Source organism: Lepisma saccharinum, chromosome 17 (genome assembly GCF_977018435.1).
Source record: "Lepisma saccharinum chromosome 17, izLepSacc3.1, whole genome shotgun sequence".
NCBI classification, from domain to species: domain Eukaryota; kingdom Metazoa; phylum Arthropoda; class Insecta; order Zygentoma; family Lepismatidae; genus Lepisma; species Lepisma saccharinum.
The window spans coordinates 43,725,166-43,753,078 of record NC_139245.1 but is presented as its reverse complement, the minus strand read 5'-3'; the positions used below and the strand labels follow the sequence as shown (position 1 = coordinate 43,753,078).

Genomic DNA, 27,913 nt, shown 5'->3' with positions numbered 1-27,913 from the left:
ACTTGATATGTTTTATCTGACTCAAGTTCACTTACAAGCTTCTGATACTTTTCGTGTTAATTTGATATTATCAGCTCTCTGCCGGACAACGTTTGCCAGAATCTAAATCCGTCTTAATCTTCCTTTCGTGTAATTTAGTGTTTTTAGTTGACAATTCTCTCGTTAAACTGTCCCGGTCTTTAGCAGGAGATTTATACTGTAAATAATTTTACATTAATAAGCTTTTCTAGACCCAGTACAGATTTATCAAGCTGATAACTTACTTGAATTTTTCAATATTAATGTTTTTTCCATTTATAAAATAAAATAACTTTTTCTGAAAGGTGTATAACGTTTAAAAGGTGTTGGTTTATACTCCCCAATTCTGAAAATTGCATAGGTGTTAATTCATAGTAATTATATATCAAGTTACGCGCAAAACATTTTTTCATGCACATTTAATAATGAGCACAAACAAGAATATAATTTTTGTTAAAATCTGTGTATTTTACATACTCGGCACTGAAGATACTAACCACGCATTTTCCTTTCAAAAAGTTAGTAATCTTGTATCTTTACTTAAGCAGCAGATGTGGTTTTGCTGGTGTATTCTTTAACCACATTTCGAGCTTAGAATTAGAAACAATTTGTTCTTGCATGCTCGTTTATGGTCCTGCCATCTGAACAGTGCTGGATCTACAAGCCTGAAAAACCCGCAGTGCTGCGGGGGTGGGGGACAAGTAAGCCTTTAGGGGGCCCTCAGCCATTGACATAGTAGAGGGTTCGTATATATGCATATGTAAAAAATAAACCTAGTTACTGAAGGGTACAGAAACGAATACAATCCCGGCCTGGGCATGGATGTCCTTTGTGAGTGTCCCTTCACTAATTCCATCATGTCTTCACTCATCCTCATCGTCGCAATTAGCTAAAAGTGGAATAAAAACGACGTAAATAAACCAATCAATCCGTCAATTAATAGGGTTACAATTAAGCAGTACAGATTTTCTTGTAAATAAAATAATTAGTTGATGCCTTACATAGTAAAGGAATCTATTCATAAAACTATTTCAAAAGTAAAATGAAATTAATTGCAATAAAGTACGGGAACAAATAGTAGAATGTTATTGACGCGTAGCAACATGGTAAAAATGATGAAAATGGGGGTTTATGAAAATATTTTGTTTGAGTAGAAAACAGAAATACAAAGATGTATGAGCGTGTAGATAGAATTGGCTGTTCGTGTGATGAAAATGTGTTCGTGTGTTTGCATGTGTTCCTAAAATCTATGTGAATATTGCATTTTGCACTTCACATTATCACTTCAATTGTTTTGTGTAAACAGCAGGCATGATCGCTCAATGATGTACTGCGTGATCATGTGATATTTTGCAGGTAGAAACACGAAAGTTCAAGGAAATATCGATAGCATGTCTTCAAAACATCTTGCCTTCTCATTGGCTGGTCTTATTGTGACGTTCCACAAGAGAGTTAATCAGCCGAGTCCTCGATAGCGGTCACCATGAATGGAAGGAAGTACAAGGCCAGATTGACATGCAAGTCCTGCTCTTAAAAAAAACTGTTCTTACTTGCTTAACAATACAAGTGCGAAATTTCCACTCCCAGTAGGAGCGTCTGATGCTCATGTGTGCCTCGGGTATGGAACAGTTAGAGGTCATGTGAGATGAACCGATCATTCTCTTGAGATAAACCATTTCGCTCCAGATTTCTCCCGACGAGTGAAGAGAGCCTCACCATTCACACGCCGGGTGCATTCCCATGAGAACCCCCTTGAAGATCGCACGTCCATCTTTTCTTCGTTCATTTGTCCTTCCCCCACTCACCTCGTACAATTGCTGCTAATTTTTCATGAGGGTGCATTAAAATATAAGGCTGAAGGGAGCTTTCAACCCAACATCTGACGTATATGATGTGGAGTTAATTTCAGGTGAAGCGAAAGCGTTCTGTGCTCTATCTCAGGCAATGGTGTGCTCAGAAACGTCGGATGCACGAAGAGATGATGGGGTGTAACGGGTGACTTTTTGAGAAGGCACCCAAATATCAACCTCACTTCTCCGTAGTACACCCCGGTAACGAGGCTCTGTCGTCTGGATCCACGACGAGAGTCGTGTGGAGTAGTGTTGCCCTGTGTTTGTGTGTGCTGAGTGTGCCTTTACAGCCTCACCATTTAATAGATGAGATTGTATCCTTGGAAACGGTTTTATTTCTTGTTAAACAATGAATAAATGAATTAGTTTTGAAAATCGAGTGCAGTTTTTAAGACATATTTTATTTCTTTGTTAGGGGCTGTCCTAATTTTGAGTTGTTGTTTTAAGTTCACTTTATGCACAGATAGGCTAATCGGGACTGGACCTACAGTTTAAAGTGGGATCCGAGCCACTATGTGCCTCCATCGAGTATCGTACCCGAGACCTCTTGATTACAAGGCGACGACGTTACCACTACGCCATCGGGGAGGCTCTCCTCAATTTTGTTTTAGTTGAGAGACTTATCCCTGTATTTGGTCACGGGCGAAAACATAATAAAAATATCAATCAATCAACCATGGTAGAATGAATATATTCCTGACTATTAACTCCCTTTTCACACATATCCCTCTATTCATTGCGAAATTCCTGCCAACGCCTCTGATTTACATAAGAATGCTACAACGCTATACTATACTTCATTCAAAGTTAACTCCTAGAAGGGTCTTTGGACATCAAAATGCTAGAGAAGGTTGTTTTTTTTCTGGTGTATTTGTAATCGGTATATTGGTGTACCGTATCATTCTAACGAATGATGGGATCGAACCTGCCACTCCCAATGGGTGATGTAGCTAATCATCATTCATCCTCATAAATGATGAGGGCACTTGCTTGGCAGCAAAAGGCACAACTGAAATAAAATAACTTAAATAACTAGAAATGGCAAATAGTCACTCGTTGGATTTTAGAACCTTGAACCCGAATCATACGTGGTAAGGATTAGGACTTAGAAGAATGATGATGAAGTTAATATCGATGAGTAAAATGAAACTATCCTTTCTCCAGGCTTGGTAGATAGTTCACCTAAATCAGGAAGACTCCTCTCCTCTCCTCCCCAAAGTGCTCTTGCCTGTCTCTAATCAAATCCAAAAGTAAGTCCTCTGCCAGTCTGTCCGCTACTCTAAACCCCTGTCTCTAGAGACTTCCTATACGCTGATACGTGAGTTTTTACCTTCCTATTATTCTAAACAGCTTACTACTTGTTTACCAGTTGTAAACCTTGTAGCCTCAGTATATCAGAAACTGGAAGTCTGCTTAACGCTCGACTGTGCATAATTCAAATACCTGAGAGGAGTGGACAGCTGTTGTAAACAAGTGAAAGAACCTTGGTGAATTGAAGCTTCCAGAGAAAGTTAAAATAAAAGAAAGAATAATCTTATGAATTGATACGGTACTGAAAGAAATAAAGACACCAAGAATCTGTAACACCACAGCACCACATTCTAATGATTAACCCAGTTACTTATCCACACAAGGACATACCCCCAAAGTTTGAAATACTCACCATAAAAGAAGAAATGCTAAAGATATAATTCAAGTCCATTTTTGGTGCTAAATTTGCTTTTCCACTGTTGATGGGTGTCCTAATCCTAATCTTTGTGGAAATAGAATGCTATATCCGATATCAAATTTCGGATTCGATGTCAGAATACCGAATCCTCGATTCAGTATTCGATTTCCATTTTCTGGATCTAGAAGTCGAACCTCGAAGTTTGTCTTCGCTATCAGAATCCATTTAGAAATTCGAGTTTTAGTTTATTATTTACAAAGTCCACTTTATGTATAGTTAGGAAAATCCGGACTGGAACTGCAGTTTCAAGCGGGATCCGATCCACTATGTGCCTCCACCGGGTATCGAACCCGATATACCTTGATTACAAGGCAACGACGTTACAACCATGCCATCGGGAAGGCCCATATAAATTCGAATCCGCCCATCCATTGATATATCCACACACCCTCAACTCCCACCCTAAAAATTTCTGACCAGTGTCCAATTTATGGTCATTGTAGAACCATTCAGATTGAAAATTGTGGATACATTTGTGTCCTTACCTACTACATATTTTACATATTCTTTAAAACGTATTTATACTCCCAGATTTGAAATTCTGCATAAGACCCTCGCTTACGCTCACTGTCATACACACTTACACATTCCAGGAAGAGATTATGTTGCAGAACCTCCATAACATTGCCCTTTTATATCGTACAGGAAGGCGTCCATGCATCGATAGGAAACCGGAAGTAGCAACCTTGACGCCGATTGTTACACACCACCTGGTACCACATCTGCTGGCCGCAATTGATTGTTAGAAGCCCTTTGGTCCGTGAAGCATATGCTACGTGCGTATGGTTATCAGTGGAGCGAGAGATGGGGAAATCTCCAACTGATCGGCATCAATGCCTCCCTACATCTGTTCACATGTCTGTGGTTGCCGTCAATATCGAAGTCTTTCCTTCTGCAAGACTGGTTCTTGTTGAAACCTTCACGATTTATTTACTTGGTAAGGGCAGTACGTAAATTCCAGGTGCCTAACTGCAGTATGTTCCACTCACCAATCCAGATAACGTACACCAACATCCTTGGCGAAGATAGAATATCCTGGGTTCTAGTCCTGGTTAGGACATTCACATTCCATTGTGTTAATCTATTCCGTCACTTCATCTTCATCGTCGCGATTAACTTAGAAAAGCTGCATTAAATAACCAGAATACAAATCGATATAACTTACGCAACTTTAATCTGGCGTTATCTCTGCATTTGAAATGATTTCTGAGTTACAGATAGATCACATGGTATTGTTCGTTTGCTCGCATTCAGACACACCAATCAAGAGCCGTCCTCCGTGGCAGAGTGGCTAGCACAATGCACTACTATTCTAGGGGTCCCGGGTTCATGCTGGTCATGGGTGCTCTTTGTGAGTGTCCCTTCGTCAAATTAATCACTCATTCTCATCTTTGCGATTAGCGTAGAGTGGCAGAAAGCGAAGAAGAGGAAACCAAATCAATCCAATCCAACACCAATGAAGATACGTAAAGTATCACTACCCTAGAGTTGTTTCAGTCCGCCATTTTTTTAGCGTCGATATTGTTTGACTTGACTTGAGTGTCAGTCAAAACCGTGGTTCAGGCAAGGGAATCAACATAACGTGGAACGTTTATTTCTCCTTCTCGTACATACCCAGCCAAAACAACGAATATCTGATTTTCCGCGCAGGTATCTATAACTAAACTTTTTAGCGTTGTGGTTGTCACATCGCACTACGAAGCCAGGAGTCCCGGGTTCGTATCCCGGCCTGGGCATGGATGTTTGTGAGTATCAATTTCATCATATCATCACTCATCTCCATCTTCGCAAATCAGCCAAAAGTGGCACAGAAAGCGAAGTAAAATAAAGCAAATCCATCAACTTTTCCAGAATGAAAAGTACTCAAGTTTTCATGAACGAGATTTTTGATTCAGTGAACTGAGTTGCCTTTCAAACACTTGCGACCTTGAAACAAGTTTCAATAAAGCGTCCACCAGGAGGAAGGAGAGAGGATTTCTGTGGATTTTTGGCGTAAATTCGTGGGGGGAGGGGTGTCCATTGGCGTCGCTAGCCTTGAATTATTCAGCAGACGTCGTCTATTCTGTGCAATGTATTACCTTAAACCACCATGTATCGAAGCGAACGAGGGTGCTCTTAGGAAGTACACGACAGGAAGATCGATCGCTGGGGATGAAATTTTTATTCCTTTTGGAAAAACAGCCATGGTCTTCAATCTAGGAAGGTAAGGGCAGGGTTGTTAAAGGTCTAGGAATTGTAATTAAATTCAATTCCGGTCCGAGAGAGAAAAATCAGAGAGCGTAAATGGGTTCTGCATCGTCAAGAAGCTGTTTATCATTAAAGTATTTCAATTCGGTCCCGGAACCTTTTTTCCGGATCAATTTAAATACGGTCCAAGTTCGGTATTGAAATGAAATAATATACAACTCGGACCGAATTTAAAGCGTGCGGGAAAAAAAGGTTCCGGTCCTATTACGCAACCCCATAGAACCCATTAGAATTTAAGTGTCCCTGGACATTTAACAACGGCTGTGGTTCATCGGCCTCTAATAAATGGGTACCTGTGAGCAGCTCTTAGGAGGGGGTTCCTGACATCAAGTTAACGGTTTAATTGTCGCAAAGTAACTAATTTTACAAAAGAGTAACTCTGTTGCAGTTATAGTTACTTACTTTTAAAAGTAACTAGTTGGAGTTGGAATTCGTCCAAAAAGGAATTATTACTTGTTGATTTGGTTTATTGTACTTTTCTGCCACTTTTGGCTAATCACGAAGATGGAGATGAGTGCTGATATGATGAAATTGATGAAGTGACTCATAAAGAATACCCAGGCCGGGAGGGTCCCGGACCCTCAAAGTTTTAGCTGGGGCCTCTCCGATGGCGCAGTGGTAGCGTCGTCACCTTGTAATCCAGGGGTCCTGTGTTCGATATCCGGAGAAGGCACATAGTGGTCCGGTTCCCACTTTAAATTGTAGGTCCTGTCCCGATTAGCCTTACTGTGCATAAACTGGACTTAAATCACCAAATCAATCAAACTTTTAGCTGTCGTGGCTCCACTCCGCACGCGCCTCCTCTCAATATTAATGGATAAATACATGTGATGTGACCGTGAAAGACCAACACATTCTCTTCTTCATTTCTGTTGGTACACGTACATACAAGGAATGAAAATATAATGTGTGTAATTTATACAGGTAATGTACATTTTTTTAATGTGTATAAGCTGGTGCCACTTCATTAAGCGATACGTTACTCATGAGTAGACCTCGGATTGTAGGTTTTTAACCTATTTTTTCCTTTACAGGTAAAAAAAATAAAAAGTTATGTCAGCGTTTCGTTAAAAAACGCAACAACTCATGAAGTTTTATAGTGTCTACAAAAACTTTTTAGCTTGTTAGAAAATATTTTAGGTTTATGAGCCTAAATCAAGACTTTCTTAAGGTTTTTATATATTTTTAAAGGTTTTACAGAATTTTTATGTCACACAGAGGCATTTGCTTTGTATGATCATGAAAGAATTCAATGACGAACGTGTTTGAAATATACTCTCTGTCGATTTCCCTTCCTCCAAGTCCATAGTGACTTTTCAAAGCTCTAAACAAAGCAAAATGTCTGGTGGCACTGTTACCTGTAAAATCCAAAGTGGTCTGATCTGTGTGGTTTTGCCCTCTTTCGCGTCACGTCTGTGCTTTGTCGCATTCACACCCTGCAAACTAACATTTCAGCATTGGTTTGCACCACTGACTATGTTTTTGTTGAAATAATATTTTCAGCATATAAGATGATCCTCACAGACAAAATTGCGGAGTCAGACTGTGGATAACATGAAGAAAGATTTTTGAGTAAGTTTTTTTTTAAGCTACTTCAAGATTTTTCGAGCCTAACTTAAGATTTTTAGGACCTATTTTAGGTTTTTTTCAACCTATTCTAGGAACCTAAAAGCACACTTTTTAGAACCCAAAAATCCGAGGTCTGCTCATGAGACAATAAGAATAAATACAGACAGTAAGAAGAACTTAATACAGGCATTAGGGTGTATCGAACAAAACTTTTTTTCGAAATGTTAAGTGGCTAGTGTGGAAAAGTGGCCATTTGTGACCAAAAACACGTCTAATTTTTTTCAGATTTTTTGGAGGTCGTTTAGGTGGCGCGCATCGACCTTGAAGTTTTGATAGTGATTTGGTTATGCAACACGCACAACAATTTCACAAAAATGTCATTATTTGGCTATTTCATGTCTTTTTTTTCTGCATTATGGTCATTTATTGTTTTGTTTATGGCAAATATGTTACATTCGTGCCTTAGGAGTGGTTTCCTATGCTGTTTACGTATGCTTTTGGTCAAAAATTGTCAATTTGAGGCTAAAAACTCCATTTTTTCTATTGATGTTTTCCAATTGGTTTCGACTGTGTTTTATTCGAAAGTTTTCCGATATAAAAGACTAAATAAAATATTTTGGCGTTCTAATTGCTAACAGTTCCTCAGGTACTGTCCAGCGCTTCGCTTATTTTCATAGCTTATTATGCTTTGAAAATAACCCAGAGCTCACCACGAGGAGGTGGCTGGACTGCGAGCTCCACCCACAAAAATTATGTTGGCAAACATAATTTTACTAAGGGGCAGGCCAAGATTTTCTTCTAGTTTTCTCCTTGAACTTTATAGTCACTTTTTGTGCGAAATGTCGACATATGTTCTCTAGATTCCAATTTCGCTTTGATGTAGCCATCACGTGCGCTGGCGCCGAAAACGGAAGAAGCCGCCGCCTCTGTGATGATTTTCACAAGTCGCTCCACTCCTTGTGTGTGGCAGGGGAAGTCATGAATTTCCGCTATTTTTTTGCTTTTAATGTAGCCATCTACTTCTTCATTTGTAATATTATTGGTCAACGGAGGCTCGTGGAGGGAGCACGAAGCCCAATCAACCATGTCATAGTATTGGTCTGCATTAAAATTGATGGTTGGTAAAACAAAAGTGCGAATTCTTTTGCCTTTTTTCAATCCACTTGCTTTCTTAATTCTTTGCCAACCAAGACTTCTTATTTCTGGGTTTTGGTCGGTTGTTAAAGCCAGCAGGAGATTTTCAGGATGGGCGAAGAATGCGTTTTGTTGAATGACCCTATTAATCAGATCTCTCAAGTGGTGTGGGAGAAATCGGGACAAGTGGATCAAATTCCAGAGGTGTCGGGCTCCGTCAGTTATCGATGGTTCCTTCTTGATCCCAAACCACACATACTACATAATGAAGGTGTACGCACCGGAAAATAAGCGAAGCGCTGGACAGTAATTGAGTAACTGTTAGCAATTAGAAAGCCAAAATATTTTATTTAGTCTTTTATATCGGAAAACTTTCGAATAAAACACAGTCGAAACCAATTGGAAAACATCAATAGAAAAAATGGAGTTTTTAGCCTCAAATTGACAATTTTTGACCAAAAGCATACGTAAACAGCATAGGAAACCACCCCTAAGGCACGAATGTAACATATTTGCCATAAACAAAACAATAAATGACCATAATGCAGAAAAAAAGACATGAAATAGCCAAATAATGACATTTTTGTGAAATTGTTGTGCGTGTTGCATAACCAAATCACTATCAAAACTTCAAGGTCGATGCGCGCCACCTAAACGACCTCCAAAAAATCTGGAAAAAAATATACGTGTTTTTGGTCACAAATGGCCACTTTTCCGCACTAGCCACGTTAACATTTCGAAAAAAAGTTTTTTTCGATACACCCTAACAGGCATAGGTACATCAATTTTTGGATTTCTTCATTTAATTGTAGTCCTGTTTCTTACGAAAGCAATCACCAATGCTTTCATCTTTAATCTTTCTCTTACAAAGCAGGAACTTCCTTTGAAACCTGACATCTTGTCTGATAGGTGCAGGGTTCAGAGGCGCAACCACGAATTTTCGTCTGGGAAGGGCAAGTACCAGGATAAACGTACCAATAATAATATTAATAACAACAATAATAATGACATTATTATTATTATTACTAGTAGTAGTATCAAAGACGTGATTAACCTCATAAATTACGAAAAAAAATGGTAGAAATCAGTGCTAAAGCTTTTTTTTTTTTGAACAAACTATTTGAAATATTTTTTCAACGCGTTCAATTTCACATTAGCTAATATAGAAAAACAAGCACACAAACTGTATTTTTGAATGGCAGAAAATGCATTCCGAAGATAATTCTTTTTGTACATAACATGAATAACTTTCATGTACAAGATATGTTTTACACTTATGCAACATGGAGCGTCATAAAATAAGAAAATTCATATGCAACATGGTAACACTAAATTGTGTACGTATTCAAAGTTTATTCAATACATATATACAACACATGTTACTTAAATACATTACAGTAAATAATTACAATGCGAGCAAGAAAATTTTTAAATCCAATTTTTGCAACTGAGAACAATATTGATTTAATAGGGCGCAAATAATTTCACGGATCGCAATGGCATTTTCTCTTTTGCATTTTCTTTTTATTTAGATCGCTCGGCGTCAATGGCCGACTCCCCCTAGCTACGGCTATGAACTTGACGAGACTGAGAAAAGCAGGCATTGCGAGCGAAGCGAGGTAGAAAATTTTACGAAATGTATTTTTATTTGCATAAAATTTGAAATCGATGTGGGCAATTGCTCCTCTGTGCCCCCTGCAGGTGCCCTTGGCCGTCCACGTTTTCCGCCCTAGAATTGACTCCGTCGAAGGTTGAGGGGGGGGGGGCAATGGTCCCCCCCTGTGGTTGCGCCACTGGCAGGATTCCCTTGTAGAGATACATTCAGAACATTCGATTTGTGGAAAATATCAAAAAGATACGCCAATTTCTGTACAAAGACACTATCAATGAAGTTTTGAGCATTGGCAAAGTTCTCTTCGACAACGTTCGATTGCAGTTCCTGTCTCAGTTGAAAATCACGACGCGGGAGATAGTTAATACCGAAGCACAAACAACATGAGTTGCAATAATCCATAAGATATTGATATTTATTTAATTAACACATTTTAAACTATCAGAAAATGAAAATATTTTCTTCGGAAGTTCTCGCGTCTTCACATGGAGTCACGCCGCATAGCTTGAATACCACTGGGCTCGACAGTTGAGCCATTCTCCACGGAATACAGAGAAGACTCCACTTCGGAAGCTTGGTCAGGTATGAAAAACCATCTTAGCGACCCTTGCAGGGAAATAAAAGCACTCTCGAAGGTCAAGGAACATAACAGGTAGCAGACCCGAAATTAAAAAGGAAGAGAGACGATGCCGTGATCCAAGATGCAAATCGCTCGCTACAATTTGAATACCAATGCAAGAAGTGGGTCATGCTGGAAGGTGTACTCAGCTCGTAGGCGTCTTTCTCTCCACGCCGGAACAAGCGAAATAATACAGAATGGATTGGCCGAGCGGATTCCCATGTTTTCTCCCTATTCCCCCTTCTCTTCTTCCTGTGTTGTTGAGGAAGTGAGGCCTCTCATTCGCGGCTTCCGTGTAAGCACGCGGGATTTTTGTCTCTCGGCGTTGCACAATTGAGAGCGATTAACAGGATAAGCCTTGTTTCCGAGGAAAGGATGGCTTATTCGTAGAATCTCTAATTAATCCAACGATTGTCCAGGCTTTGTGAAACGGCTCTTGGGGAATTTGGCACGGACGTTGCATGGGAACTCAGTTTTTTCCAGCTTCCAGGAATAAAGAGGACACAAGCCGTCCCACTTTTCCTTCTAACTAATTTAATTACCCCTTGACTCTTATGACTCGGGTCGCAATGCACTTTGTGTAATTTTTTAGGAATTTACGACAATGAAAGACGATACCGTTTTCACGGATCATCCTTGTACTAACACATACTTCAGTTTTAATTCTACTTTATGCACAATAAGGCTAATTGGGACAGGACCTACATTTTAATGTGGGATCCGAACCACTGTGTGCCTCCACCGGGTATCGAACCCTAGACCCTTGATTACAAGGTGACGATGCTACCACTGCGCCATTCGGGAGGCCCTGCCTGAGTTTGAGTTTTAAGTCTTACATCATCACTCATCCTCATCTTCGCGATTAGCCAAAAGTGACAGAAAAGCGAAGTAAAATACACAAAATCAATCAACCAATTTGTGCATAATAGTAGAGTTTGAGTTTTAAGTGCACTATTATGCACAGATAGATATATTGATTTTTTTGTTGTATTTTACTTCGCTTCTCTGCCACTTCTGGCTAATCGAGAAAATGAAGATGAATGATGATGTGATGAAATTGATGAAGAACACTCACAAAAAACACCCAGGCTGTGATTGATTGATTGATTGATTGATTTAGTGTATTTTACTTCGTGTTTTGTGCCTCTTGGCTAATTTGCGAAGATGGGGATGAGTGATGAAATGATGAAATTGATGAATGGACATTAACAAACAACCAAGCCCGACCGGGATTCGAACCCGGGACCCTTGGCGTTGCAGCGCGATGTGCTAACCACTCGCCCACAGGGTCGGGCCCAGGCTGTGATTCGAACCACTGACTCCTTGCACCTTAGAACGCTGTGGTAACCACTCCGCCACGGTCAGATACGTTAATTGGAAGTTTAAGTGAAACCCGAACCATTGTGTGTCTTCACCGCTTATCGAACGTTGGATCCTTTGAATTACAAAGCGACGACGTCACAATTACGACATCGGGAAGGTCCACTTACTAACACATGCATTTATTTGTTTCTTTTAACTATATTGCAAATGCACCACTTAAGCCATTATGCACTGTATGACAATGGATGATACAAAATTATCAATACCAAAAAATATGAAAAATTATAAAATGATATTAAAAGTCACAATCTGTGACATTTTTCTATGATATTATACAAAAATGTTGTTTTGCACTTCTATTCAGATAAAGTGGCACATACTTCAAATTGATTTTGAATTGTCTTATTATTTAGCAGTGCTTTTCTGCCAGTTTTGACTAATCGCGACGATGAGGATGAGTGATGAAAAGAAATAATAATAATTACAAAAGGTAAAGCTACCCCTTGCACGTTACCATATATCGTTAAGACATATGGAGGTAGGGCTACACACATTCACACTTTTGACCATTCGTGGAGGTGATGTGATCAGCGCCACGCTCCTGCTGCCATTAACCCCTTCCCCCAAGGACCCATATATGAGAGGCTAGGTGAACCCCAGAGCCACATCTTGCTGAAAAAATTAACACCTGGAAAAAGTCACTCCGGGAACCTAACTCGAATCCTCACCTGGACCGGAGTGTTTTTCGTGAATTTTTCATCAATTCATCACTCGTGTTCATCGTCGCGATTAGACAAAAGTGAAAGAAAAGAAGTGACGCTAAGTACGAAAATCAAATCAAAATCAAACTAAAAACATGTCGGTGTAATTAAAAGTAATTAATAAATATGTATGATAAAAATACATAAAAATAATCAATGATTTCAACTGTCAAATAGAAGGTCGTAGTTTGCTACACTGCTCTGTTGTTTCAACATTTAACTGCTACTGTTAAACTAGAACCAATAGAAATACGCTGTTTGGAATAACGAAGAGAAAATAAAGTAAAACAAATAATTGAATATTACGGCCGCTGTTTCACTTGTGCAGATCGTGTCGCGAGAAGATAATAACACAGACAACTAGCGGTGTCCGCATCGAACTCTTTCTAATTTGTTTTGCCTCTGGGAACGAGCTGCTTACATATTCTGCCAGTGACCTGTCGATATCGCATGTTTCCGAGAAACACGCACTTCAGATGCTCAACGTTGGAAGAACAGAATCTTTGAGGAATGGTCAAATGCCTGTTCTCATGGAATTCCAAATGAAAAAATTGTAAGAATGATTGAAAAAGCCTTTGCAGTGTTAAGAAAGGTTATTCAAAACGATGTCGAGAACTCAAAATGTTTATTGTGATAGAAGTGTATAATTATTTAATTGAAAATAGATAAAGCAAGCTTACATGTGAGAAAATTTTGTAGAATTTGTAGATGGTAGGGGATAACTATGAAAGTTTAAGAGATAGTATATAGCATTTTTTAGTATAAACTTTTTTAAACATATAAACGTGTATGAAATGTTGGTGGCCACGGTGAGAAAGAATCGGAGATTTGAAAAAGAGATTGGTATTGGATGATTTCGGTAAGAAAAATACTTTCTTCACGATCACGATAACTAGATATTAGAGAAGTGCAGAGTGTACTGCTGTAAGAATGAGAAATATGGATCTTGAGGGTATAAAGCAAACGTAACCTGTATGGTGTTTAGATATGATATTAGATGGAAAATTAAAGGTGGAAAAGAAGACATGAAAGCAATTACTCAGAAGAACTGGAGAGAAACGGTCCAGAATAACATCTAGGAAGAAGAAACAAATAGGTTAAGCATTAATGGCGAATACTTTCTAGCCAATAAAACTATAGCTGCAGAGGAAGAATTTTTGAATGCTTTTGATTGGTTGGAGCATCCTAAATGTTTCTGGATAGTCAGAGAATAATGGAAAGTGAAAGAAGAAATAACTCTGGTTTGTAATGATGATTAAGAACGAAACGTTTTAGGACTGAAATTATAATTTTACCTCTTAAATAGAAGCTTATAGTGTGCTGCAAGAATTTCCATATACATTTTAATATGAATTTAAAGGAAAAATATGGCGGAAAGTAAAAGGTATGCATCTGTAATTTATGAGGTGTAAAAACGCTGTATGAAAAGCCTCTCGAACACGTATCTGAAACGTAACGACTAATAAAAGTGCTCAGTTCTGTGCAGGACTGATGTGAAGTGTATTTTCATCTCCCTGCTAGTGTAGCCGTACTATTTTCAATGCACATTCCAACCTTTCGAAAAGCGATTTCTGCGTCCTCAGCGTTAGCTAACACCGCTACTAAAAATTAGAAAGATTTCCATAATAAAAAAGTTTCTAGTGGTCCTAATTGCTAGTGCTACAGCTCTCAAGCGAATTCCAATGCAAATAGACTTATACGGAAGTGCGTTGCGTCAGTCGCTCACGTATGGTGCTCCCTAATAAATCTTCCCACCAAAGCCCAGCCCTGCCTGCGGGTCTTCTATTAAGTTTACGAGCCGGGTTCCTACTCACGTCAAACCGGGAAAAAATGACAAATAGACTACGCAAATATTAATGATCTTGAGGATACGTCTTCCGCAAAACTACCTTAAGATTCTTCCCGGAAAGAAATGTCCATAATTTGTGGTTCTAGAGATGATGAAATAAATACTTATGTATTGATTGATTTGTTTTATTTGACTTCGCTTTGCTGACACTTTTGACTAATCGCGAAGATGAGGATGGCTGATGATGTGATGAGATTGGGATGAAAGAGACATTCACAAAAAACACCCATGTCCAGGCCGGGTGTACTAATAATCCCTAACCACTCCACCACGGAGGTCGGCGTGTGTCCTTGAAGGTAACAGTGAGGGGTTGGACTACGTTAAATCTTTCACAATACCCCAAAGATAGACATAAATAGACTTGAGATCGAGAGATCTCCCTTGAGTGGCCACAGTTATATGCCGTCGTAGCTTGCTGTGATAACCACTCCGCCACGAAAGTCGGCACTTGAGCATTTGGTTCGTGCTTCTCCTTCACTACCTTCCACGCTTTCAGATGTTCCTCTTTTCCTTGTCCCATCCTTTCCAAACAGTGGCTTGTCCACAGAGAGATTGTTCGGTTATTGTAAACTCGTTTGGTCCATCTTTCCTTCAAAAAAGAGAGACGCCTAATCCATGAAACGAGTACAAAATATAGTACTGATTATTGCAAGAACAAGTCTTTACTTCCCTGTGATCTACTCTTCCCAAGTTCTTTTTCACCATCAGAGCACTGAAGCTATATTCTCTTGTGGCACCTTTGACTACCGCCGTCATGGTCAACGTTGACATTTCTGGCACTGACATTACAATAACAGCCGAGCAATGAGACTGGGCACGATTTCATCAGAATGAATCTGAACCTAAATGCCCGTTACTTGCACGCAGCAGTCATTATGCTTTATAGCTACTTTACTGTTTTTCTAACAATTGTAAAAAGCTAGAAAGAATACCTACAGGAGAAAGGTGGTACTTCTGTTCCTCAGCACTTACTTGTTCGATCATTTTAATCGTCGGTATTAGATACCTATTAAGTTAATAGTCTTGTTGTTGATTTATTACAACGTCGATTATATGTATTTCAAGGTTTGCAATGTAAAAAACACTGGACCCTCCTCGATGCAGTAGTGGTAACCTTGCAATTAAGGGTCCAGGATTCGTCCCCTGCTGCAACTACTCTGTACAGTGATTCGAGGGTGTAAGTGGTGCCCTTTCTGAGCACACTCAAATGCCAGCCTTCCTTCCACGTAGTATACCCTGGACTGCAAATGCAGATTAGCGAGGCTTTGGCACCTGGCTCGTGTTGTGTCGTCCATATATGTGCGCGGTTGTTCCTTCTTGCATTTCATCATATCGCCATTCATCCTCAGCTTTGCGATTAACCAAAAGTGGAAGAAAAGCGAAGTTAAACAAATCAGATCAATGAAATCCCACTTTAAATTGTAGGTCCAGTCTCGACTAGCACGTCTGAGTGTAGTATGCAGCTAAATGAAACCGTCACAAGAAAGCAGGAGGAATGACCGAAAGAAGTGACCGAAGTTTCACCCGTGGCCTTCGTTAGTTTAACTTGGAGTGGCTGGGAAAACTAGTCAAAGAATTACACACTCGGCTCGGTCGGTTTGTGTAAGATGTAACTACATCTGCTTTAAAAAATTAAACAATGCCGTAAGATGATATACATGTGTATATAATGTCAGAAAACGAAATCATTTCAGGGTTGCAAGGTGTATGTAATTTATTGCATATGTTCGAGAATAACCAACTTTCTCCTTTGTCATTAAAAGTGCCTTAGTGTGATAGCCTGAGGTGAAACACGTCTGTTAGTGACACATGACAGCAACAGTGTTGCCAGTGTCCCTCGTAATATTGTGAAAACATCGATCTTTGGAACAGCCCATTTATTCCCTTGTGCAATGTTTTTGAAACTTCGTCAAAGTTCTTTTTCTGTCAAATTCAATAGATGGCCATCCAAATTGTTCGTTGGTATTGTGAAAATATATAATTTACCTCAGTGAGTTCTGTGCATCAATACACACGATTTGAAAAAAGAAAAAAAAAGCCTTTGGCAACACTTTGCTTATTTGTTATTAAAGCATGCATGTTCTTACATATGTTTGTCTATCTCTAAATTTTCCCAATATACAGGGCATTCTCTTGGAATTAAGGGTTTCTTCTCATTTCGTTATACGGTCGTAAACACCGGGTTGCGTGACTTTTCGGACACTCTGTATAATCCCAATTGATCCTTTTAACACTTAATTTTTAAAATAACGATTTGTTACAACTGTACAACGTGTACACCATTGCTTCACAAATTCATATCAACGAAGCCACAGACTATAAACCTGTTAGTTTCAATCTGGCCTCGCTTCTTCAACCATTTAGCCATCTTTATACTCTTAACAGTTTGGACTAAAGCATGTTAAGAATTGTCGCCATTTTGATGGACAACATTTCGTAAACCTTCGTCCGAAAAGAGCCATTGGTGTAGGAGGAAAACATATTTCTTTCTCTCTCAGGGGTTTGAGAAGTGGCAACTGCGAGAAGTTGTTCTTGAGAGCAAAGATGGATTCCAAGTCTCACGGTTTTCCATAAACGGAATGGAAGAGGGACGTAAAACCGACGAAAGATAATACATCGCAAGATGGTGTTAATTGTCACTGTGGGGGCGCTCATATTTCCACCTTAACGAAGAGAAGAAACGAGACATAAGGCGCCGCGCGAGAAAAAATCATTATCGAGTTCACACCTTTATCTGCAAGAGTCTTGACAATGCAGTAGTTAAACAGTGCATTAGCAGAAACAGACATTTTTTTGTCAGTTCTGGCACCATTTTGATTCGAATCGATTGAGGTAACCTTTGCATTCTTCTAATTTTTTCTTCAATTCTTCCACGGAACTTTTAACTGTCCCGGAAAGTCAGTTAACAATCAAGCTTGGATCGTAACTCGAGATCGGACGTGTGAAATTAGACCTAAATTGTTCCTCCAAATGACGGAAGAGGTGCCTCCCCGACTCTTTTAATGATGAAGGATGACGAGAGGCCTGCGTTCGCTCTGCTCCCACTTTGATGTGAGACCGAAGCGGTTTTCTGCTCCTAACTGTACTCTTGGAACGACTACATTAAAATGTTATCATGTCCCCTGTCCCAGTGACGCACTTATGGTTTCATTTCGGGTGGAACTGAGTCTTAGCGGTGCACTCGTTTGCAAATCCCACGATCGCATTGCAGTTGTACGTACATTGGGGCGCACAAGTGTGATCCTTCCTGAATGCACCAAAATTTAAACCTTTCTTAGACGTTGTAGGTACGACTTGGACTGCATTTTGCAGACTGACTAGTCTCTGACGACTTGACTCAAGGACGTGTGTTCTGTCGATGTGTCTTTGCTGTAGTTCTTCTGTCCACTTCATTTTATCGCCTTTCATCTTCATCTTCGCTATTAGCCAGAAGTGGCAGAAAAGGGAAGCAAAATTAAATCAATTAATCATTTATTTTACAGTTTTTCTTCACGTTTTCTGTCCCATTTTCTTCTTTACACACACACTCTCTATCTCTGTCTGTTTGGCTTGCTTCTATATTTGCTTTTCTTTCGTTCTTTCTCTCGTCTTAGTCTATTTATTCCTCTTCCTTTTAGTATCTCTTCTTTTCCTTCTCCTATAAAACATTTCTTTATCTGAGGACACGAAAACATGACGTCACTATATTCGATACAACTTTTCCATAGCCCCTTCTTTCCCTCGTTTTCTAAGAAATTTTCTGCCGTCATTCATGGGTGTTATCATCCTGGTTGAAATAATTTGAATTCAACTAGGATTACAAAGTTATCTCATTATGAGGTGAATGAAGATTAGAAGCTGAAGAAGAAGAACTTGTTGTAGAGAAGCCACCAAGCGCTTTAGTGCCATATTTTGTATCTTTTTTATTCCATATTTCTTCTGGTAGCTTTGTCTATAAATTATTCTGTCATAGATTTATCGCCTCATTATATCTTACTTCCTGTAATATTATAGCCATGCTTTATTTCCATGCCCTTTCGCTTTCTATTCCACGTTGAAGTTTCGGAAGTCCATGTGAATCTTAGTCCTCGCCTTTTAATCTTCGTCTCTGTCGGCGGAAGCGAACGATACGTCTCACTCAACCAGACTTCACACTGGTGTTCAAAAACAAAAACAAAAGCCCTTGCCTATATTCTTGGAACGAGTAGATAGTTTAGTCTTTTCAGGAAATAGGGAATTTTTCATGTCTTCTCTTCTGTCGTCATCTTCCCGTACTTCAACAATTGTAATTTGAGCATCGGCGAATGTGGTCCCCATCGATTTGAGGTTCTTTTTAGACCAAAGGTTCTCAGCCTTTATATGAGCGATGTATCCACTGCGTCTTTTTGTTCGGACCTATTAGATACATTTTATTATACAGGGTGATTCGCTAGGAATCCATCCAAAAATTGAGGAATTTTTGGGTTTCCTGGCAAGAGAATCACAATGTACTTTTCTAACTTGTTTTTCCGCATACCAAGTGAGTTCAACAATAATGAATGAGTTCAATTAGCAATTAGGCTCAGCCATGTGTCACTTCTGTAAAGATGAGAGAGGCGGTAGGTAATCTCAAATTCTTGCGGCAGTGTCCCGAGGATCACCCAGGCTCCCATCAATGATTTGGTTTGATTTGATGTTTTAAGTTCACTTTATGCACAGTAAGGCTAATCGGAACTGGACCTACATTTTAAAGTGGGATTAGAACCACTATGTGCCTCCAGCGGGTATCGAACCCGGGACCTCCCATCAATGAGTACAGGGAGCAACAGTGGCGGACGAGTGCCTGTTTTCTTACAATTGATTTGATCTTGGTTTTAATTTTAAATTGTTACTTTCCCCTGTTCCAAAGTATGAACTAATGACCCCTCAAAAAACAAATAAAACAAAAAAAATATTCTCATAAAAGTTAATATCAATAATAACAATAAGATGATTAATAAAAATATAAATCTACAAGGATAAAAATAATTAGAGATAATATTATCTCTAGCTACCATTATCAAAAAAATAATTTAAATACTAAGTAAAATTAAAAAATAGGATATTACATTACATCCAACCCAACGAAGTAACTAGACCCCCATACCCCGATACCAACTCACACCGAGTTTCCGAGTTGTTAAATAATAAAAGTTATATGTTTTTACGCCGCTTTACTACTCTACAGCTCTATGTTAATCGCATCGATGAAGACGAATGGTTGATGTCTTTCGCTGACAACAGAGGTAATAGTAGGCAAATTGTTCATGTTCATCCATTTTATTTTCTGCAGTGTAAAGTGGATTGAGACAAAGTCGCAAATAAGCAAAGAACAATATCTACTTCAACTTCAGCATAATTTCATTACAGGATATACGTACCAAAGAAAATCGAAAATGACGAGGGACAAGTTGCCTATTCTTACCTTTGTCGCGGATTGTAGAGGGATGTATGAGTATTATCAGACAAACTGTCCATCACCATGTTTATGCTCTTTGTTTTACGCAAGGAGAGCTTCTAGAATTGAAATAAAACCACAAACAAGCTGCTGACAACCTCTACACCACCGTATTTAAAAATCCAGTACTTGAAAACATGTAGAATGTAAGAGAAAAATTAATGAGAATAGCCATGGATAATTTACTTCACACTGCGTCACTGTACTACAGTTTCCTTCAGCGAACTTGAAGATACAAACAAAAGAGACATCTACCCACGAGCAGGATTATACTCTTACTCTTTAAAGTGCTGTTGGAACATGTTTTAATAATGCGCACAAAGCACGCGAGCAGAAAAAAAGTAAAGAAGAACTATCTGCAAAAACATTGCTCTCATTGGTGAAAACTTTAATTTATAAAGTAAGAGTTTATTTTTATTCTCCTTAAGAAGAACATGGTAGTAGAAACACATTTATGACCGATATTTTAATAAGCTTTATGTAGCTTAGTAATCAACGTAGTGATCCCCTCACAACAGCAATATGAGAAGAAATCCATAACTCAATGCTTTCTTTTCCTACACCCTGTCCAAGCTATCTGGAGCAAGCGAACGATATCAAGTCTCTGCGCAAGTAGTGACGCGAGACGGTCCCACCAATGGACACGTGAGAGAGAACTCGATTGCGTGGAGGGGGGAAGGTGACTGCAGCCTTCGCTGCAGCGTTTACTGCTTCGCTCTGCCCACTCGATTTCCTCCCCTTCTTCGACGCTATGCGCGGCCTTGCTCCAGAGATAACTGAGACAGGGCTTAATACTCGCGAGCATGGATTTGAACTCGGGGCCAATTATGAACAGAGGTCAACAGCTTCTGAAGGTAATAAAAAGTTGAACCAAGGCGCCGTTCGTTTTGTGGAGTTGTAGAGAAAAGGGGGGAGCGGTTCGAAACTTGTTGGGTGTGGTGATTTCCCTTAATGAACTGAAGGAGCAGTCAATAACACTGCTGATTGGAGTGATTTTCAGTGTATATATATATATATGTATGTATGTATGTATTTTCAAATATGTTGATAATGACTGAATAATTTACCCATTTCTTGCTGGGTTGTGGAATCAAGCAATTCGTCGCCACACTCCACTTTCGTATGCAATGTTTGGACAGCTCTCTGTTAGTAACGCCTAAATGGACTTTGCCAATATTGATTCTGCGCTCCTGTGTGGGTGTGTCGCCCCATCCCCTTTACCGTACGTCTGGGTTTCTAAGAAGCAGACGTAATGAATGCATCCAAGTACTCGTTTAGCGAGTAACTTTATTCTCCACCGCTTCATCAAACCTAGTTTCCTTTTTCGTTTTATTCCCCACCTTTCTCTTTTCTTGGAACTCGTGGAGCCTCACAAGGACTTGATTATCGTTGTTTTGCCGTGGCACAGACATCTACTGCCAGAGCGGCAATGAAGAGATCATAATGTGTCCGAGGGCGGAGCTTATTTGGATCGAGCAATATGGCCGCAACAAAACTATATTACATTGTGAAAAAGAACACTTTTGTTTGGCCTTTATACTGTCCTATAGAAGGCTTACTCAGGTGGTTTCGGAATTTGAAGAGAGGAAGTTAGGTTATTCTGTGTCGTTTGTCAAGTTCTAGAATGTTAAAGTTCGTTCCTAACCGGGAAAGGAAATGTTATGTCGTTGTTTTATTATTAGTAGTGGCATTTGAAATATTAGTGCTGAATCTAAATGAAGAATATATTGAATTCTTAAAAATAACAGTAATGTACTGTCAGAACACAGGCAGCTAGCACACCAGGGATATTACTGTAAAATTACATTTGTTCCAACGTTAAGAAGAGAAAGGAACACTAACTGCAGAGACAACAAACACCGCAAGCACAGGAAAAGCAATGACTGAGCGTTCTTCGCTCTTCATTTGTTTGCATTCGGGGTTCTTACTTCCATATCTACTTTTATGTACTTTTACGTTAGTTATTTTACATTTTAGTACCAATATGCAACCCTCATGATAGCAATAAACGTTATCCGACAGTTATACATTTAAAATTATTTGTTTTCATGCACAGTATTTGTAATTTCCAAGTTGGATTCAGTGTTTTATTTTAAGTTTCTGATATTTAAGGTGAAAGAACTATCAGTGGCTTTTATGGTGTCATCAGCGTCAAGTTACGGACGTTTTTTACAATGTGGATTTCATGTGCAAATTTTTTGAGAATGTGAAAATCTAGAAATGCATAAAAATAATCTTAAGAAATGACCTGTGGAGTTTTACAATTATGAACAAAATATTAATTTATTTGCTAATTGTGCTGAAACATTCCTAATGGATTTTTGGGCATTTATTAATTGAACAATACTACTTGAGAAAGTTGGAAATTGTTGTATTGTATTGTATTTCGGTTATTCCACGTAGCTTTTTCTACATCTCTAGGTTAATCGCGACCCTGTGAATGGTGAATTGATTAATTAAATTAGATTTTTTTAAGTCTCTTTTCTGCCACATTTGGCTAATAATACGATGAAATTTATGAAGGTTCACTCAACAAAGAACACTTATGCCCAGTCCGGGTTTCGTACCTGGGACCCCTGGCGTCGTAGCGCGCTGTGCTAACCACTCCAAAACTGAGGTCTGCGGATGGTGAATTGGTGAAACATGGCGAGGGAACAACACCAATGCCTTCTACTGGATTGAAGGGAACTCCGCTACACACTCTTTTACGAAGGTTCGAGGTGTCAACGGAGGATATTCTGAAGCCTCCTCTCCACATAAAACTACATTTTCTTAAATTCTAGCACTGTTTACACGTAAATAATACAAACACGAAACAACCGTCCTCCGCTACTATTCCACCAGACGGACCATACCATCTGACTTCGAAGGTGTGTTGGAACACCTTCCTGCTTTGCGAGCCGTACAACTTGGTTGCAAGCCTCTTGTAACAACCGTGCATAAGTGAAGCTATAACTGAAGACTCGATTAATCGCAACAAAAGGAACAGTTTTAAGAGAACACGAGAGCTGACAGCTTCCTATCAGGTGATTGGTGGTTTGACTTTCCTACTCTATGGTGAGCACACATTCAATTATCTCCTGCGACAAAGCGTGAAGCGAAGAGAAAGCTGAACATCGAGTTAACTCTTGTAGAATAAACTGCCACCAACTCTCATCTTCTGCAGATGCAGGTGCAAGGCCATGTTTTAACGAGTCTTTCCCTTGTTAGATAATTGATACTTTATTTATTTTTTGCACACTTAGAGGAAGGGCTTGAGTCCCGCAAGAAACCAACAAGGTTCGTTTAAGTTCATCTTGTGCTCAGATAGGTTAATCGGAATTGGACCCAAAGTTAAAATTTGGATACGCCAGTTTGACTCCACCGGGAATTAAACCCGAGATCTTTGTATTACAACCACAAAAGGAGACCAGAAGATATGAGGATATCTTTTGGCTCAACTTACATTGAAAATAAATAAAGTTGGATGCAGGAATATTTGTCAAAATATAGGACTGACTTCTAAGACAGCATAATGCCGCTATCGTGTCCTCTGCCTAACTAAATTCGTCTGCACGCTACTCGAGGGGAAACGTTCAAATACAAGTTTTCCCACATTATTTATACAGTGAAAATTCCTGGTACATAAGGATTATTTTGGTTGTCAATTTTCTAATGCACATTTTGACAACAAAATTAAACAGAATTTTTATATGCTACGCATTCGTAACGAAGCCAAGATTTTTTGTAAGTGTGCGGGATAAAATTCCTTTCCCCATTGTTTTGTATATTCAAAGTTGTTTTTTTTTTTTTCAGAGCAAAAAGCCATATTTAATTCAATGATAAGTCGCTACACATATTTAGCGTGATAGGATTTGCCAGAATATGTTTTTAAAATTCAGTTGGTTTTCCCCAGACAAATTTAATGTAACCACACTGCATAGAGAACTCAAATTCGATAAAGAGTGATTTTAATTCTTATGAATATAGGTTTATGTTGTTAGTTTTCTGGCAAAAAGAAAAACCAAAAGATGAGATTTTCTCTCTAATAAGTTAATACTCTTGCACATACAAAAATGTCTAGTTGTCACATTCAGAAAATCTGCTTTAGTAACACAACAAAATGTTAGCTGTAAGTTAAAAGTACCGAGAATGTTTTTGTTGCAATTTGTTTGTCATGTTACATTTTTGTCGATTATAATTGGTCATGGATTTCGAAATGTGTCTTCATTAAAATTTACATGAACGCGTTTCATCGAATTTTCTCTTTAGGAACGTTTTGATTTTAAATAAAGTTAGGGTATTTTAAGTGCATATTTTTTGTCGTTCATACATGCAGTTGAACTGAAAATCGTTAAACATATCATGTAGTTAAAAATAGCTTGTTTTGGAAATTTGGCAACCATTGTTTTTATTCAGACAAATATGCAAACAAAGAAATAAAATAATAAAAGTACTTCATGTACTGAGGCGTTCCGTAAAGTTTTACACATCCTTAACCATAATTTCCTCACTGGTTTTTATATTTATTATTTGGTTTATTAGATTGTTATCATGACGAAGTATAAGATGTGTAACTTGTTTCTCGATGGAAATGTTTTGATAAAAGTGAAAGTCTAATAAAGTTCGTCATAATAACAGACTTAAGTGACTTATATCGCATATTGATGGCTAAATAACCTTACTTCCGCTTCCTTAGCCATAACGCGTGAAGCATTGGATACGCCGAACCCTTTTCCGCAATTCATAATACGCCTCCGTTTCCTGTTATCCCTGACCTTTTTCCTTCTTCTTTCGTTTAAGTGTACAGTTACGAGAATGCCTTTCTTTGCGTAAAAGTACTTTGAATTGTTTCGGTGTCCATGCAACAGAAATTGTGTTCAAATTCTTTCGAACGTTGGTTATGCAAAAACGTGGGGTGTAATGTAAGGATAAGCTAGCTAGTTCTCTGTTTTGACGGTAGGGGTCTCTGTAGGATCATGGGTAAGGGGTACAATCTCTTCCCCTTTCGGATCATCTGATGTGAAAAGTGAGTGAAAATGGTGGGAAACTTGTTCTCTCTGGTACCCACACAAAATCTTAACAGCGTTAGTTATTACTCGACCGACGTTATATGCGTACATGAGGTCTTTTTGGTTAAGAAATGCGGTGTAGTTCATTCTGAAAGATCGGAGAGGCAAGGTTGTTAAATAATAGTCTTCGTGTGTTTATCTTTTGCACGCATTATTTTCATTGCTCGTTATCCAGTGTACGTTGTGAGTTAGGTTCTTCGTTAAACAAACTGTGTTCCTTGTTCTGTTTGTGTAAGTTTAAGTGCCCTTGAAGAAATTTTGTAGTGTAACAAGTCGCAAGGAGTTGCAGTGGAAGATTTGCATGTAAGTACTGCACAAACGAAATTGATTGTGTTTTGTTGAACTCATCGTTATTTCTAGGTTCCAGCATAGGATTTTGTAGCAGAAATAGTGTTTTGTTTGCTAATACTCAGGCATACAATGAGATTTGAAGGAACCCGTACTCTTCTTATCAGTATAGTCTGTAAACAGTAACAATTGTAGGCTAACAAGCCTGTGGTGAACAGTAGTACTCTGTTTTTGCTTTGCCCTTGAGCTTTATTTCGCTTATTGTCCACACTGAGTAGCCCTAAGTTTTTTTTTTTTGTTTTGTGTTTTTAAAATTAAAAGTCTTGTCCCCGTGACGGGTCATATAGCTAATGTAAGTTAATGGATTCATTGCTTGTCATATTTTGTTTATCCGTAGCCGCGAGCTGCTTGTTAAGACATCTTGAAGAATCTGAACTTGAAGATCTTATAACTCACCCTAGCATTTTTAATTTTTTTTTTTTTTTGAACCCATGATATATATATTTGAATGATGATATTTGTTGTGAAAAGTAGTAAAATAATACTAAGGTAAAAATAAATGGGACTCGTTTAGATGCACACGTCGCGAAAAGTGGATACTAAGAGCCCACAACATGACCCTCCTAACTTACGCACGTAGACATTATTAGAACTATACATAATTGCGTGTAAGAGATTAGGCATGGGTTTGATGGTCTTGGCAATATTTTATAGTCACGTGATGCTTCAATGGTGAACGTATCCTGTGAGTGGAGACAAGACACAAAAAAATGTGTCTGTTGAAGATCTCCTTCAGTTTAGTGATACGATTGAGGAGGACAGAGAGAGGTGAATATGAAGTAAGTAATGGGCCACCACAATAGTGATGGCAACGAGATTAATACAAGATCAAGATACGACTTTGGTTAATAAACAAAACTTATTCTAAAAATTAGCAATACATGGGAGAGAGGGAGGAGAGAGAGATGGAATTAGATACATGTTCATGTACATTGTTAATCTAAATGAACGCTGTGGATGCACTACACTTATCGAATGTTGGTGGTAATATGCTACGTGTGTATGTGTGCGGGACAGTGGCGTAGCGCAATTCTCTGTGGCCCCCTTGCAAGTAAAATATGGGGGGCCCCCTTAGTGACAAAAAAAATTATGATGCTGGAGTGGGACGAGCGTACAATAGTTAGCTAGTCCCCCCCTAATTGTACAAGAAATTAACTTTTATCCCAAATACTCTGTCTTCCCATTTTTTGTTATCGACTTATATATCAGTGCAATACCCTCTTGAACTAAATCTGGACGGCCTGAATCTCTGATAAATATCTGGAAGAATAATCTGGAAATATTTTCTCTTTATTTCAACGTAGTGGCACAGCCAGGAATCTTTATTTTGGAGGAGGGGGAAGCATCCCACTGACAAATATTTTGTTCGTGATCCTTTGTGTCTTTGGCTTGAAACATTTTTCTATTGAGATTACATATAATACACAGATATTTTTTTAAGAAAATACTGTTTTGGGGGAATTGTTAAAGGGTAGTAATAACTGCTCTTTTGAACTTTGAGGTGGGTTCACCTTAAACTTCTATGCCTTTCTCTGGCTGGGCCAGGCCAAGATTCAATCTAAGAGTCGCTCACATTAGCCTTAGCCTTCTAATACTAATAGTGAGTAATATACTCAAGCAAACTTATCACTGCAGCTATGGGGGTTGAACCGGACATTTAGATTGTCGGTGGTGACCTAACATTACATAAAGTCAGTTGTTGTGTGGTACGAAGAAATGGCCGCGGTCTCCGGTCTTGAGAGATAATGCTGTGATAGGACTCTACTCACTGAAAATTTGTCACTCAATGAAATGCCGCTTGGAAGGACTGAACTCCCCCCCCCCCCAAAAAAAAAGAAGGTTGCCACAGACTCTATGTTTAATTTGGTATTAGTGGACCTCAATATCATTATTCATAATTTAGCGCTGCCACTTCTTTTCGATAGACCAATATCATATATTTCTTAAAGACTTTTTCATGAAACAAGAACTGTTTCATTAACAGATCAACAGTGCTCGAATTGCATAAGCATCCTCCTCCACCTATACCCTGTCCCATCTATCTCTGGAGCAAGGCCGCGCATAGCGCCAGAGAAGGGAGGCGAAATCGAGTGTGCAGAGCGGACTGCAGTCGCTCCCTCCCCCCCCCTTCCACGTAATCCAGTTCCTCACGTGTTCATTAGTGGGGCCGTCTCGTGTCACTAATTGCGTAGAGACTTGTTTTCGTTCGTCTGCTCCAGAGATATTAGGAACAGAGTATACTGCATTGTCATCAAGCTTATCCATACAATGATCCTTCTTTCTATCTCCACACTGGAACAAGGAAATTCAAGCTAGGAATTTTCACTTCGAACTATGCAGATCACAAA

The 27,913-nt window shown here is 39.0% G+C and overlaps 1 protein-coding gene across 4 annotated transcripts in view; it reads left to right on the top strand.

Moving 5' to 3' along the window:
- Rab23 (RAS oncogene family member Rab23) overlaps positions 1-27,913 on the top strand; it is a 353,877-nt gene that overhangs the window by 137,583 nt on the left and 188,381 nt on the right. The window contains exon 1 of one of the 4 annotated variants that reach the window (XM_083139369.1): positions 25,257-25,520. The exons of the other annotated variants lie outside the window; for them this stretch is intronic. The gene's annotated coding sequence lies outside the window, so the exon portion shown is untranslated. Of the gene's footprint in view, positions 1-25,256; positions 25,521-27,913 lie in introns of those variants that run through there. 4 annotated transcript variants of the gene reach the window in all.